General features: G+C 43.5%; 1 long non-coding RNA gene across 1 annotated transcript in view; it reads right to left on the bottom strand.

Moving 5' to 3' along the window:
- LOC118936606 overlaps nucleotides 1–15845 on the bottom strand; it is an 84185-nt gene that overhangs the window by 46038 nt on the left and 22302 nt on the right. Inside the window, exon 4 of the long non-coding RNA XR_005039944.1 lies at nucleotides 11563–11787. This is a non-coding gene — a long non-coding RNA (uncharacterized LOC118936606). The remainder of the gene's footprint in view (nucleotides 1–11562; nucleotides 11788–15845) is intronic.

The following is a 15845-nucleotide window of genomic DNA, read 5'->3' as shown; positions in this document are numbered from 1 at the left end:
ACGCAACACAGGATGCAGTTGGCACACCTTTGAGCAGGGACGGACCTGAGCTTTCCCGACTGTCAGCTATCCCTATTGGCTCCCGGGAAGTGTGAGAACCTACAGAGTACTCAGAAATATTGTTGAGGGGGGGGGGCCTACAACAAAACATACACACTGAGCGGACAAATCATTATGAACACTTTCCTAATATTGAGTTGTACTCCTATTGCATTCAGAACAATCTCAATTCGTTGAAGCATGGACTCTACAAGGTGTTGAAAGCATTCCACAGGGATTCTGGCTCATGTTGACTCCAATGCTTCCCACAATTGTGTCAAGCTAGCTAGATGTCCTTTGGGTGGTGGACCATTCTTGATACACACCGGAACTGTTAAGTGTAAACCCAGCAGCATCAGTTCTTGACAAAGGCCCTTAAATTATTTTCAAATGCCCTTAAATATTTAGCCTTGCCCATTGACCCTCTGAACGGCACACATACAAAATCCATGTCTCAATTGTCTCAAGGCTTAAAAATCCTTCTTTAACCTGTCTCCTCCCCTTCATCTACACTGATTGGAGTGGATTTAACAAGTGACATCAATAAGGGGTCACAGCATTTTCACCCGGATTCACGTGGTCAGTCTATGTCATAGAAAGAGAAGGTGTTCCAAATGTTTTACACACACAGTGTAAAACATGTAAATAAGGGAAGTTTGTGTGAGCAACATTAAACAAGTGAGAAACAATATTTGTACATTCTGTATCTAGCATTATAGGTATCATTATTGTACTTGTATGGTTATTTAGTTTACTGGTCCCTTTTCCTGGATAGCTATACTCCTGAGGGTACTCACTTCAAATTAACAGACTTGGGGAGGGTAGATATCCAGAAAGACTGATGGGACTACCCTGGTGTAAATACAGTACAAAACAAGTCGGTCCAAATAGACAGATCAGGTCAAATAAAGGTTTATTAGGGAGATAAACAAGAATGCAAGGTAACTTTCTCAAAATAACAAAAGCAGTGTTAGGAAAACATTCTGATAAACGAGCAAAGTACTGAACTGATATCACTCGGACCATGGCAAAAGAAAATGTAAATGATGTATATAGATATCACCAAATGGAATCTTTTTCCTAATTGATATACACGTTTTTAACTGTTGTGTAAACATATGTGGTAATAAATAAACAGAATAGTGTAGTGGTGAACTGCCAGCAGTTATGTGATGTAAGGTGCATGAGTCGTTGGATTGAAGCATTTAGCAGTCTGTGAACTTGGTTGTCCATGTATTTATAGGCTTTCCTGTGACGGCGCCGGAAGTTGATTTACTGTGCAGTCTTCTGGAATGAAGACAGAGCTCTACCGCCTAGGGATCACCACTCGGTTCTTGTCCCATGGCTCCATACTGCCAAACAGTCTTTATGCTGAATGTCTGTACTGCTTGTGATCGGTGCCTAGACCCTGTAGATCGGCCAATGTCAGAATGTAATTTCTGGCAGATTCGGACAAGCAGCAAATACCCTCCTCCAGGCAAAAAAAGTTCCATGTGTCCCATCCTGCTCACACATACACTACCAGTCAAACGTTTGGATACATTTACTCATAAAGGGGTTTTCTTTATTTTTACTATTTTCTACATGGTAGAATCTAAACATATTTTATATTTGAGGTTCTTCAAAGTATCCACCCTTTGCCTTGATGACAGCATTGCAAACTCTTGGCATTCTCAAAACCAGCTTCATGAGGTTGTCATCTGGAATGCATTTCATTTAACCTGTTTGAGATAGTGGGCAGTATTTTCACGTCCGGATGAAAAGCGTGCCCAAACTGCCTGCTACTCAGGATATGCATATAATTGGTGTATTTGGATAGAAAACACTCTAAAGTTTCTAAAACTGTTAAAATAATGTCTGTGAGTATAACATAACTTATTTGGCAGGTGAAACCCCGAGGACAAACCATCCAGGATTTTTTTGGGGGGGTGACTGTGTTTTCTATGGGTAACTAGATTTATGAGGCACCTGATTGCAGTTCCTATGGCTTCCACTAGATGTCAACAGTCTTTAGAAATTGGTTGGTTTTTTTTCAAGTACGGCTGCTCAGAATGAGTGTCAAGCCAAGTGTACTCTTTTGTTTGGTGCGTGCTCCAGGTCACGCGCTCCACGTTGATTTGATCCGCTATTGAACACAGTATATTCCGTCTTAAATTGTATCGATTATTTACGTTTTAGGAAACCTGAAGTTAGATTAGGAATGTTGTTTGAAATGTTTGGACCAAGTTTACAGGTAAATATTAGATCATTTGTAGTCATGTTGGGCGAGTTGGAACCGGTGTTTTTCTGAATCAAACGCACCAAGTAAATTTACATTTTGGGGATATAAAAAAAGAGTTTATCGAACAAAATGACCATTTGTGATGTTTCTGGGGCATATTGGAGTGCCAACAGAAGAAGATCTTCAAAGGTAAAGGCATGAATTAAATCGTTATTTCTGACTTTCGTGTCGCACCTGCTTGGTTGAAATATGATTTTCATGTGCTTGTATGGTGGGGTGCTGTCCTCAGATAATCGCGTGGTTTGCTTTCGCAGTAAAGCCTCTTTGAAATCTGACAAGGTGGCTGGATTAACAAGAAGTTAAGCTTTATTTTGGTGTATTGCACTTGTGATTTTATGAAAGCAAATTATTTTTAAAAATTTAATTTGAATTTCGCAATTTCACCGGATGTTGTCGAACCGTTCCACGTAACAGGTTTAACAGGTGTGTCTTGTTAATACGTTTGAGCCAATCAGTTGTGTTGTGACAAGGTAGGAGTGGTATACAGAAGATTGCCCTATTTGGTAAAAGACCAAGTCTATATTATGGCAAGAACAGCTCAAATAAGCAAAGAGAAGTGACAGACGATAATTACTTTAAGACATGATTAATGAAAACATTCTTGGCAAATGCTTTCGCTTTCGTACGTCTTGCGCCGGTCCAAGAATTTCACCTCTAGCGGCACAATACCGATGCAGAAAATGTCAAGAACTTTGAAAGTTTCTTCAAGTGTAGTCGCAAAAACCATCAAGCGCTATGATGAAACTGTATCTCGTGAAGTCCGCCACAGGAATGGAAGACCCAGAGTTACCTCTGCTGCAGAGGATTAGAGTTCATTAGTTACCATCCTCAGAAATTGCAGCCCAATAAATGATTCACAGAGTTCAAGTAATAGACATCTCAACATCGACTGTTCGGAGGAGACTGCGTGAATCAGGCCTTCATGGAGGAATTTCTGCAAAGAAACCAGTACTTAAGGACACCAATAATAAGAAGAGACTTCCTTAGGCCTAGAAACATGAGCAATGGATATCAGACCGGTGGGAAATCTGTCCTTTGGGCTGAATTTGAGATTTTTGGTTCCAACCGCTGTTTCTTTGTGAGACGCAGAGTAGGTGAACGGATGATCTCCGCATGTGTGATTCCCACCGTGAAGTATGGAGGAGGCAGTGCTTTGCTGGTGTGTTCTTTCATAGTTTTCTACAATGTAGAAAATAGTGAAAATAAACAAAAACCCTTGCATGAGTAGGTGTGTCCAAACTTTTGACTGGTACTGTATATCCAGGCCCTGACAGCAAAAAAAAAAAAGGCAGGTGCACCAGTGAGGCTGTCCTCGGTCTGGGATGTCTGGAGATCCTGGGATAGCTTACCCCGAATGAGGACTGCAATGGAATCCCACAGAAAAAAACACATGTAAACAACACTATTAGGAATCTATTTTAAAGTTCAGTACATGGTCTATAATGTATAATAGTTTTCATGGTATTCAGACACAAGGGTTGAGTATCACACTTCTGCAATCAACACACACCGACTTGATAACCAATGTAGCTAATGAAATAACCACTTGTTGATACCAAATAAAATGCGGTAGCTCGATGCTCTTGATAAATCCTGAGCTTGGGAATATAAGGTTCTAGCTGCAAAAATATGATCATGTGATAATTGGCTTTAAAGTTTCAGACCCTCATGGTTTGAATGGTGTCAGCAATTTTTATATTCTATTCTTTTGAACTTAACCACATGAATTGGGGTATTTAAATTACTATATAGGTAGAGAACATTGAACAGAACAAGGCTATGTCAATAAAAATTTTGACAAAAATGCAGAAAGATATATCAAAATATAAAATAAAATTGAATGCGTTGTCTATGATTGGGCTACATCATACTCATAGCAATTTGACATTGGTGCCCATCACCACTTGTTAATTTCACAAATTCTAGCTAATTAGCTTGTTTGCTAGTCTAACTAGGTAGCTTGCTAGCTAAGGACTACAATAGTTCAAGAACATACCCAGTATATAACGTTTTTCGCTACACTCGCATTAACATCTGCTAACCATGTGTATGTGACAAATAAAATTTGATTTGATTTGATTTGATTTGATTTACCTGTTCTGAAGACATTGCAAATCGGAATTGATTTATTTTATTTCCAATCTTGTCCGTATTATCGCAGCCTAGACTTTGTTCAGAGATGATGTTGATGTACAGTGTCATTCCCAGCCGACTACCTATGAGAGCGGGGGTTTTGGGGAAACTGCATTCAAATCTTGAAATAATACAGCATTCTTGCACGAGGGGTGTACAAAAACACCTGTATACACACAGTTACACAGCACAGCTTTAACTAAATTAAAAGTGCGTTTTCCAAAACGCCACATTTCTCTTTCAAAACGCACTACACCTTCAAAACATTAAATATGTGTCACAAAATCTAAAACCAAAACAATATATTGTCATCTTATGAGAGGATTTCTTTAGCAAAATTAACCTACACCCTCAACTTAGAATACATGTCACAAAATTGGTATAATTTGTTATTGAATGAGGTCATCACACAATTCATTACATACTGGCTCAACAAATAATATCCATAACCATAAATAAACCACTTTCTTCCTATGAAAAAAAAGAGTATAGGATATGAGATTGTTATTAAATATTTGAGAAAAGTAAGCTGTATTCTTGTTCACTGAATTAGTATTGAATACTAAAGCAGGACGAATGTCACTAAAAGGTGTTGAAAACTCAATTTGATACTGTATGGAATTGTTGTTATTGAGTAAACACATGCACACACGTAGTAACATTTCTCCTGTAGCATCACACATTACAGGCAATCATCTTTCTCTTGTGCATTTATCCTGTGTAAACCAGTCAGCCTGCTAGTTAGCTAGCTGTTTGCGTTGGATGGCTAACGTGTTCAGGCATGGGTCGGGGCATAGCTCTCCAAACAGACAGAGAACTGGGCTGTTTGGTTTGAACTACAAAGCTTGTTATCTTTTCCTCCTTCTGTCTGTTTAGCGGTTTTAATGTGAGCGGCGGTGGGTTTGTGAAGCTCAGGGTCTGTTTTCAGGAGAGTCTTCTCATTATTTGTGGTAAAAAAATCTAAAAAAGCAGCTAAATTACACTTACAGCAGCAGCAGCACCGCCACAGGGCATCGTCGGCAACAGAACAGCGCTCGCTCTTCTTTGTATGAGTCTGGAGGGAGACCCACCTCCCCCCCTTGATGTGAGTATGTATGTGTGTGTTCCTTAACAGTCTACCGCTATGCCCCTCTGCAGGCGGGGTTCACTTCCAAACCTCCCCTGTTGCCCCTCCTCCTCCCCCTCCTCCTCTGGCCGCCTCCCTCTCAGGAGCCTCATTGGAGAGCCACCACGCCCACCTGGAGGAACGGGATGTACCCCCAGCCCCCAAACCTCCCCCTTTCTTCCACCTCTCCTGCTCCAATCCACTGCGTCCATATCGCTGCCGGCCCCACTGCTTTAGTGCCCCCCTGCCCCCTCCCCGCCACACTTACAGTTACGCATTGATTTCATTCAAATCTAACCTTCCGCGCCGCGTTTGAAGTTGTCCTCTCTCCCTGGCCTACTCAGACACAGCCTAGAGTCCTGCAAAACAGCCCAACTAACACACACACAGAGCGCCAAAGGTTCCCCAGACCGATCCATTCACAGACACAATCACAACAACACCATCCATGGCTGGAGGGCAGGGCTCTGTACTGAAGCGCATGCCAAACACATACACACTGCGGGCTCTGTGTGTATTATCAGCGCTAATGAGCTGATAGATGTTGAACTGATGAGAGGAGAGCAAATAATTTACTCTGACCAGGGATGAAACACACACAGAGAAAATGTTCACATCTCTCTTACTCATAGCTAGGCCTAGTTCCTAGGTTTAGGGCACTGCCCTAGAGTATGTCTGCCACCCTCTCTGACCCGTCGACTCATGCCACCCACCATCATATGCCCAGCCCAACTCCACTAACCACAGGGAACACCATAAGAAACCAATTGCTTCAATTCCTTCTTGTACAAGGTGCTCTACTCTAGAATCCTTCTTGTTTTTTCACTAGAAGCAATACAGAATAGAGAAAAAGGCAAATTTTTCTTGAAATTGTTAGTGTGAAGCAAAAAGTTTTAATGGAACGGGAGAATATCAAAGTGTGTGTGTGTGTGGTGGGGGGGGGGGGGCAGCGGCATGTCAGACAATCTCTGGTCTACAACAGGGATGTGGCTCTGTTCAATGTTGTGTGGGCTGGTTAGCTGTTGTTTGAGTGAGTGTGAGTGTGTGTGTGTGTATTTAAACCAACACAGTCCATCAACAAACTCTTACACACACACACACACACACACACACACACACACACCGAGCGGGTCAAAGGAAAGCAGAGATCCTTATCAAGCGTTTTAAAGGATATTGAAGCCTTAATAAGAAAATATAGATATATTCCACTGGCCTTTTTAGTTGAGTGTGTTCACTATATTTGTTTGGCTGATATCGATCTAAGAAAAAGGAAATGTGTAATACAACTAAATAAAGACACACATAAATACATATATATAGCCCCTTTAAAAGCCAACAATCAATGTGATGCTCACAATTTCTGAAAAGAATACGTGCTGTACGTCCAGATTTATAAACTTGCCGCACGCCAATCACACGCATGTTTGCTGTTACAAATCCGACCCGTCCTAAAACTGTGCGTGCGTGAATGAGCAATATAACTCTGCCTGAACAACACCCACCATTCACCATACACCATCCACGCATTCTGCAAGATTGATTGTATATTGGAAACAATTTCAAAGTAAATGATACAGCCACACTTCTATGCAAAATACACCTTTAATTCAATATCTGGTATCAGTGTTTCTATCTCCTGCCTTGGTAAAGGCTCTAAGTCTACGATATCACGCTCCTATCGCACAGCAATACTGTAGCCTTTACCCATACTGTCTAAGTTACCTTAGCCAAATACATTTAAACAAATTTTTTCACAATTCCAGACATTTAATCTAAGTAAAAATTCCCCGTCTTAGGTCAGTTAGGATCACCACTTTATTTTAAGAATGTGAAATGTCAGAATAATAGTAGAGAGAATGATTTATTTCAGCTTTTATTTCTTTCATCACATTCCCAGTGGGTCAGAAGTTTACATACACTCAATTAGTATTTAGTAGCATTGCCTTTCAATTGTTTAACTTGGGTCAAACGTTTCGGGTAGCCTTCCACAAGCTGTCCACAATAAGTTGGGTGAATTTTGGACCATTCCTCCTGACAGAGCTGGTGTAACTGAGTCAGGTTGGTAGGCCTCCTTGCTCACATACGCTTTTTCAGTTCTGCCCACAAATGTTCTATAGGATGTGGTCAGGGCTTTGTGATGGCCACTCCAATACCTTGACTTTGTTGTCCTTACGCCATTTTGCCACAACTTTGGAAGTATGCTTGGGGTCATTGTCCATTTGGAAGACCCATTTGCGACCAAGCTTTAACTTCCTGACTGATGTCTTGAGATGTTGCTTCAATATATCCACATAATTTTCCCGCCTCATGATGCCATCTATTTTGTGAAGTGCCCCAGTCCCTCCTGCAGCAAAGCACCCCCACAACATGATGCCATTGCCCTGTTGAAAAACAAATGATAGTCCCACTAAGAGCAAACCAGATGGGATGGCGTATCGCTGCAGAATGCTGTGGTAGCCATACTGTTTAAGTGTGCCTTGAACTCTAAATAACTCAACAACAGTTTTTTTCTGAGGTCTTGGTTAATTTATTTTGATTTTCCCATGATGCCAAGCAAAGAGGCACTGAGTTTGAAGGTAGACCTTGAAATACATCCACAGGTACACCTCCAATTGCCTCAAATGATGGCAATTAGCCTATCAAAAGCTACTAAAGCCATGACATCATTTTCGGGAATTTTCCAAGCTGTTTAAAGGCACAGTCAACTTGTGATACAGTGAATTATAAGTGAAATAATCTGTCTGTAAACAATTGTTGGAAAAATGACTTGTCATGCACAAAGTAAATGTCCTAACCGACTTGCCAAAATTATAGTTTGTGAACAAGAAATATGTGGAGTGGTTGAAAAACTAGTTTAATGACTCCAACCTAAGTGTAAGTAAACTTCCAACTTCAACCATGTGTTTCAATCATTTGCAGTAACTTGTGCTGTATTTGGCAAAGGACTGTGAACAGTTTCTGAAAGAGAAAACCATGGCAAATTGCTGTGGACCTGTCAGCAGAACGTTTCAATTCGACATGTTTTGCAATGACTTTTCTCCCAACCTAAATATGCTGGACTGCCCATTAAATTTGTGTAGCCTATTATAAAACGCACTGCCTTTGGGATCAAACATACTGTATGAACACTTGAAATACATATAGCCTATGTATTTACTAGGCTACTAGCCCCAATTAAATGAGAGACGTGTATGGTCATTTGTTGTAGGCATATGGCTACTTTGGGAATAAGATGACATCACAGCCAGAAAATGTGAGGAATTTAATTCTGCAATTGTCATGAAAATAAAATAAATAGGAAAATGATTCCTATGTCTAATCTAAGTTGGCGTGAGAATGTCCTTTCCTCCATGCAAACTTTAGACCATGCGTACACACATTTTATAGTATTGTATGGCATGTAGGCAAGTAAGTAATTTGTGCAAATGGGGAAAATGACAACACACTTATTCATAAATACACAATAACAAGATGCAGCCATTTGGGGAAGGGAAGAATTAGGGAAGAGTGAAAAATGTTGTTTTATTTTTTGCGAATCTATTTCTGATTATTTTATTTTCCTAACCATTGCAGAATAAATTCCCCACGCGCATGTTGTGTCTCAACTAACGGCGGGCACAAGCCAAAAACCTCAGACGATGTAAAGTAGGGTCTAAGCTACATAAAACATCATTAAAAACACGTAAACGCCGATTATTGTTATATTCGCATATGCAAATACAAAAATATCTAACGTGTGTTTAGATAACTGACGTTAAAAGATGTCATCACTTTCATTTCAAGTAAATATACAATTGTTTAGACAACCCTATTTGTAAGCTTTTACATGATGTCAAACTCAACTGTTGATCTTTTCCAGTGATGACGACATGTATTTCTTCAAGGTATGGTGGGGTACGAGAAATGGGTCAACTTTGAGCACCTTTATATCCTGAATGTTTTGGCCTTCAAGCTCAAAAAGTCCCTTTCTGATCACTTTCTGTTTTTAAAGGGATGCTGTCAAAAAGTGATTGAATTCAAATGGATTTACCAATAGTCTATTTCACGTTTTGCTGTATGCGATCCCATAGGCAGCCGGTTTATAGCCTACAGTTGGTCAAAATGGCAGTTGATCTTTTACTTTGAAGTATGTATGCTACTACTCTTTGTAGCCTACTGCAATAATTATTTGGAAATCAGTAGCCTAGACAATGTTTTGGAATTCACGGTCAGTCCAGCACATTAGGTTGTGTGGGGAGGTCATTGCAAAACATTGTTGAATTGAAACGTTCTCTAGATCCACAACAATTTGCCATAGTTTGCCATTAAGAAAATGTCACCGCCCTTTGCCAAATACAGCTTAAGTTACTGCAAAAGACTGAAAAACTCTGCCAACACAGTAAATAGACCGGTAGCTGATGTAAAAGAGTTGTCGGTATAGGCTACAGTATTTCTGTGCAATAGGAGCACGACATCATAGCCTCAGAGCCTACATGCAGGTGATAGAAACCCAATAATCGATTGATAAACAAAATATTGAACTATTAGTCTTTTGCAAACAAGTGTGTGTGGGCTGCAGCATTTAAACTTTTTTTGAATACATACACTCAATCAAGTGTGTGGAACTTGCTAAAGGGAGCATGCATGTTTAGTTGTAAAAAGTCCTGTCTTACATATATTTCCACACTATGAGGTTGGAATAATACTGTGAAACCTATGATAATGCCCTTTTAGTGTAAAAACTGTTTGCAATTTCAGCCTGTTTTGGTGGGACGGAGTTTTGGCCTGTCTGGTGACATCACCAGGTGGTAAATTAGTTAATAGACCAATAAGAAATAGAGTTCCAAACCTCTCTACCAATAACAGCTAGTTTTCAGTTGTCCCCCTCCCCACTCAGACCACTCCCAGACAGTCCAAGCAATATTTCGCTTGATAAATTAATTGCTCTTTGCTAAGAAGTTCTTTTTGATCATTTTTGACCATTTTAATTGAAAACAATCACATTAAGTACTTAATTGTTACCCAGAAATGATTTGATATTGAGATAAAAAAAACAGCTGCATTGGACCATTAAAACATTCTGCCCACACCTCTACAGAAATGTGATCAAATGTGCCATCGCTCTTTCGTTGAGAACCTGCCGAGGCCTAATCCCAATAGTTCCAAATTATACAGCAAATATTGTCACCATAAAAGGTGAATGGCGTTTTCCTGACGGAGTTACAACGCTCGTTCACGTGCACACAGTTTCACGACAGGTCTGACTTATAACGGGAAACATGTATCGTGTGCGCCAAGTTTATAAATCTCAATTGTTTTTTTACTTATGTATTCTTTTCAGAACTGGTGCATGCAGATATTTAGTTAGAAATTTACGGTTATAAATGAGGCCCCGGAACGCATACCTTGATGTGTGACCACAGTGTAGAGACCCTTGCCTAAATGGGGCGCATGGATACGTTATATTTGGACAGGGTTGCGCTGAGGCCTCCACAGTCCCCTCTCTGCACGTCCCTCCGAGCTCTGGCGCATAACTGACGAGTCCGAGACACGCGCCACTCAATATGACAGACAACGACTCCCCGCCAATCACATTACCCCGCCCTCCAATCACATTAGAACACAGCGCTTGGAGGAAGGATATGGGTGAATCAAGGTGCTATTCTCATGGAAAGTAGGGCCCCCTGAGTGAGTTAGGTCCACATATTGCACCTGGGTTGTCTGTGTGTGCGCGTTGTGTGTGTGTGAACATATTGCACCTGGGCCAAGGCAGATCGACAGTAGAGAGATAAAGAGATCAACTATGTTCAGGTGACGCAGGTACACTTAAGGATGCAACATTACAGGAGAGAATGTAATGCATTCTGAGAAGGGGTGATGGATGGATGAGGCTTGGATGAGGCCCAGCCGGGGTGTCTCTGCTGGATACCCTCATAATATCCACATTAATGCACCTGGGAGGGGTGTATGTGCATGCATGTCAGTGTGAGTATGCCATGGACTCACAAAATAACTCTTCACTCACCCTTGTTTGTCGGACCTCTTGGCTTTGGCTCTGTCCTTGTCTCGGTCCCGGCCCTCGTCTAAGTCCCTGCCCTGGTCTCGGTCCCTGCCATTGTCTAGGTCCCTGTTCTTCTCCTTGTCTTTGTCGCGGCCCTTCAGCCGGCTGCGGTCTCGGCTGTGGCTGTGGCTCTTCTTGCGGCTGGACCGGCCGCTGCTCCTGCTGCGAGAACGCCGCCGCTCACGAGACCTGGAGAGACAACACAACACACGATCAGAATCACAACAAAAATATTGATAAAAAGTATGTAAAATATGTTCGATTTGATTTTAAATATACTGTAACAGTTGGCACTAACCGAAGAGGCGCGGTAACAGTTAAAAATTATGATAATTTGGGGGGGTGCTTTTGTCCTGTTACACACAAATGTGTAATGGAAATGTGTTTCTTGCATATCCCAACTCCCCCTGAGACACCTGCAGGGAATGGGGTCACGGCCAGGGTCACCATTGTCCAGTACCCCTGGAGCAATTAGGGTTAAGTGCCTTGCTCAAGGACACCGCTGCAGACTTTTCACCTTGTCGGCTTTGGTATTTGAGCCAGCGACCTTTTGGTTACTGGCCCAATGTTCTAACTTTGAGGCTACCTGCTGCCCCGGAGGCTACCTGCATGATTCTGACATGCAACCAAAACCACCCCATCAGGTCCCATATGTTATGACTCCCAAGGCCTTGGGTCAGTCAGACTGTTAGAAAGGGCTTTATGTACTGTGGGGCCTCTGTAACTTGTAATGCCATGTGTCACGTTATTCATTGTTTAAATGTTGAAAACACAAAATTAAAAAGGCATACTAATCAGACTGTGTGTGTGTGTGTGTGTGTGTGTGTGAGTGTGAGTGAGTGAGTGAGTGAGTGAGTGAGTGAGTGAGTGAGTGAGTGAGTGAGTGAGTGAGAAATAGTTACTAGTTGCCGGGGTGACGGCGGTTAATTTACAGCTTCTGGTATGGGCAGCAGCCTATTGGAAAACCCGAGTCGGCGTTGTGATCAGAAACTGATGGTTGGAGATGGACGACCGGATGGAGATGGACGACCGGATGGAGATGGGGCACCGGCTGGAGATGGGGCACCGGCTGGAGATGGGGGACTGGGGGACCGGCTGGAGGTGGGGGACCGGCTGGAGGTGGGGGACCGGCTGGAGGTGGGGGACCGGCTGGAGGTGGGGGACTGGGGGACCGGCTGGAGGTGGGGGACCAGCTGGAGGTGGGGGACTGGCTGGAGGTGGGGGACCGGCTGGAGATGGGGCACCGGCTGGAGATGGGGCACCGGCTGGAGATGGGGCACCGGCTGGAGATGGGGCACCGGCTGGAGATGGGGGACTGGGGCACCGGCTGGAGATGGAGGACTGGGGCACCGGCTGGAGATGCTGCCCCAGGCTGGAGATGTGGGACAAGCTGGAGATGGGGGACTGGGGGACCGGCTGGAGATGCGGCCCCAGGCTGGAGATGGGGGACCGGCTGGAGATGGGGGACTGGGGCACCGGCTGGAGATGGGGCACAGGCTGGAGATATGGCCCCAGGCTGGAGATGGGGCACCGGCTGGAGATGGGGGACTGGGGCACCGGCTGGAGATGCGGCCCCAGGCTGGAGATGTGGGACAAGCTGGAGATGGGGGACTGGGGCACCGGCTGGAGATGCGGCCCCAGGCTGGAGATGTGGGACAAGCTGGAGATGGGGGACTGGGGGACCGGCTGGAGATGGGGGACCGGCTGGAGATACGGCCCCAGGCTGGAGATGGGGGACCGGTTGGAGATGGGGGACAGGGTGGAGATGGGGGACCGGCTGGAGATGGGGGACTGGGGGACCGGCTGGAGATGGGGCCCCCGGCTGGAGATGTGGGGCAAGCTGGAGATGGGGGGATGGGGGACAGGCTGGAGATGGGGGTCCGGCTGGAGATGGGGGACTGGGGGACCGGCTGGAGATGGGGCTCCCGGCTGGAGATGTTGGACAAGCTGGGGACTGGGGGACAGGCTGGAGATGGGGGACAGGCTGGAGATGGGGGACCAGCTGGAGATGGGGGACCGGCTAGAAATGGAGGCAATTAGGTAGGGCTTTAGATGGCAGCCTTATCGATCCTGACAGTCAATGGGATGGACCCCTGAATACACACAGATACACACACTGGGAGTAGTTGGAAAGATTTAGTAGGCTACTTATAGAGACAGGCTGGCTGGGCCAGCCTTCAGAGCCCATTGACACACTGGCAGTCACCGCAGCCTGTCACTGCCTCTCTTGCACACACCTCCGTGGAGTGGAGAGACTAGTGTCTATTTACGCATGCACACCTCTATTGATTGAGATAAGTCCTTTTCAATACGCCGTCAGTCGGAGGCTGATGTGTGTGTGTGTGTGTGTGTGTGTGTGTCTGACAGTGACGATGTGAAAAGAAGCCTGTAAAAAAGAAAAGGAGGAAGCTAAGGTGTTATATTCTATCATCTATCATTTTATTGATTTGTCCATAAAAACAGTCCAACCTGCTGTCCGAGAATCTTTATTGCTTTCTTTCCTCTTTATTAGTTTGCCATTTGAAATATCCAAAGCGATCCCTCTTTTGACATAAAACTAATCATATTTTTCCAAGTCCTGTCACAAAAGTCTGTGGACAACTGTTGAAAACAGGTCCTCCCTGTTAATATAACCTTATCATCATTATGATCTAAAACACAAAACTGATCCTGGATCAGCACTCCTACTGTGAAATGCTTTATACATACGCTAGTTCTACAATGTGTTCTAGTGTCGAACAAACCTGGGTGTCAACGATGAGTAGGTGATACATTGAATACTGCAAAAATAAAACTAGCTCTTTATACAATGCAAATGACATTCAAAATATTTGCCTAATACTGTGCTTGCACAATGACATGACCATTTACAAGGACACAGGTCTTAATAAGTATCACATTAATACATCCTTCACAAGAGAAATATCAGATTCTAATGTCATAAAACTCTGCACTGTCATCACTAGTAATGGTGGTCAATCATTTGCCTGGCTACCAAAACTCCTTTCTCTAGCCAAACGCTATACCATGCCCACAGACGTTAGTTTCTTCTCCCCAATGAGTCTGGACCTGAGAATCCCTGACAATTTCAAGAACGCAAACACACTTCTGATTGGTCCCCAAAACCAATGGGTTTGGCTTTACCCACACACGTGGGTAAAGCAGCATTTAGAAAATGTATCATTTGGCTCTGTTTGGTTAGAAATGATCCAATCGCTGATGACTTTGTTTTGTACAACACCACAAACAACTTAAATGATGGCAGTCTCAGACTGAGCTTTGTAGCGAACATAGAGCAGAGGAAACAACAATTTTATTTTAGATTTGATTTACTTAACTAGGCAAGTCAGTTAAGAACAAATTCTTATTTTACAATGACTGCCTAACTGCCTTGCTCAGGGGCAGAACGACAGATGTCAGCTCAGGGGATTCGATCCAGCAACCTTTCGGTTACTGGCCCAACGCTCTAACCACTAGGCTACCTGCCGCCGCCAGCAAGCAAGTAAATATCAATATTCTATGTATCAAGACCGCACACGTGCAAGAGGGAGACAATCACCTTGTAGGAATTAGAGTTACATTAATACAGTACATCAGAGTTCTGTGTAAGGTGGTTATGTCACCAGAGAACTGGCAAACCACCCAGCCTTAACGTCCTGGGGGAATGTGTATAGGTTTATTACTCTAATCAGCCTCCCACCTGGAAGATCCCCAGGCCAACCCACAGGCTGTGGTGTGGGAAACTGTGTGTGTGGTACAACGACCGACGTATGTGAGACGAGGAATTGGACACTGTCCATTTTGTGTGTGTGTGTGTGTGTGTGTGTGTGTGTGTGTGTTTGTTGTGTGTTTGTGTACGTCCAATTGCTACATATGGAGAAACACAAGCGCAGTCTCATTTTATCAGCCAAGCATCTCGTGGCAAGCAGATGCAATAAACACTAAATCTGTGGCTGCTTTTCTGAACGAGAGGAGGGGGGGGGTGGGGGGGGGGGGGGACTGCAGCCACACACTTCTGGGGTCTGTACCAAATTAAATTTACTGTAGTTAATAGAGTGAGGCTATGCTGTTAAATGTCAATTTCATTACCGAGCCCTTCCCCTTGGAGAATGATTAGCTCGTTTAAGGCCAGGGGTAAATGTGTTAATGCAAGAGACACAGATAAACAGCATCAACCCCTACCCCATGCCAAGGCCCTGCCTATTTTACATGTTATTTTGGTTATTATCATCATCATCATCATCATC

This window comes from Oncorhynchus mykiss, chromosome 27, assembly GCF_013265735.2.
Source record: "Oncorhynchus mykiss isolate Arlee chromosome 27, USDA_OmykA_1.1, whole genome shotgun sequence".
Taxonomy (NCBI): domain Eukaryota; kingdom Metazoa; phylum Chordata; class Actinopteri; order Salmoniformes; family Salmonidae; genus Oncorhynchus; species Oncorhynchus mykiss.
Note: the sequence above shows the minus strand (reverse complement) of the source record. Positions and strands in the feature narration are given on the sequence as shown.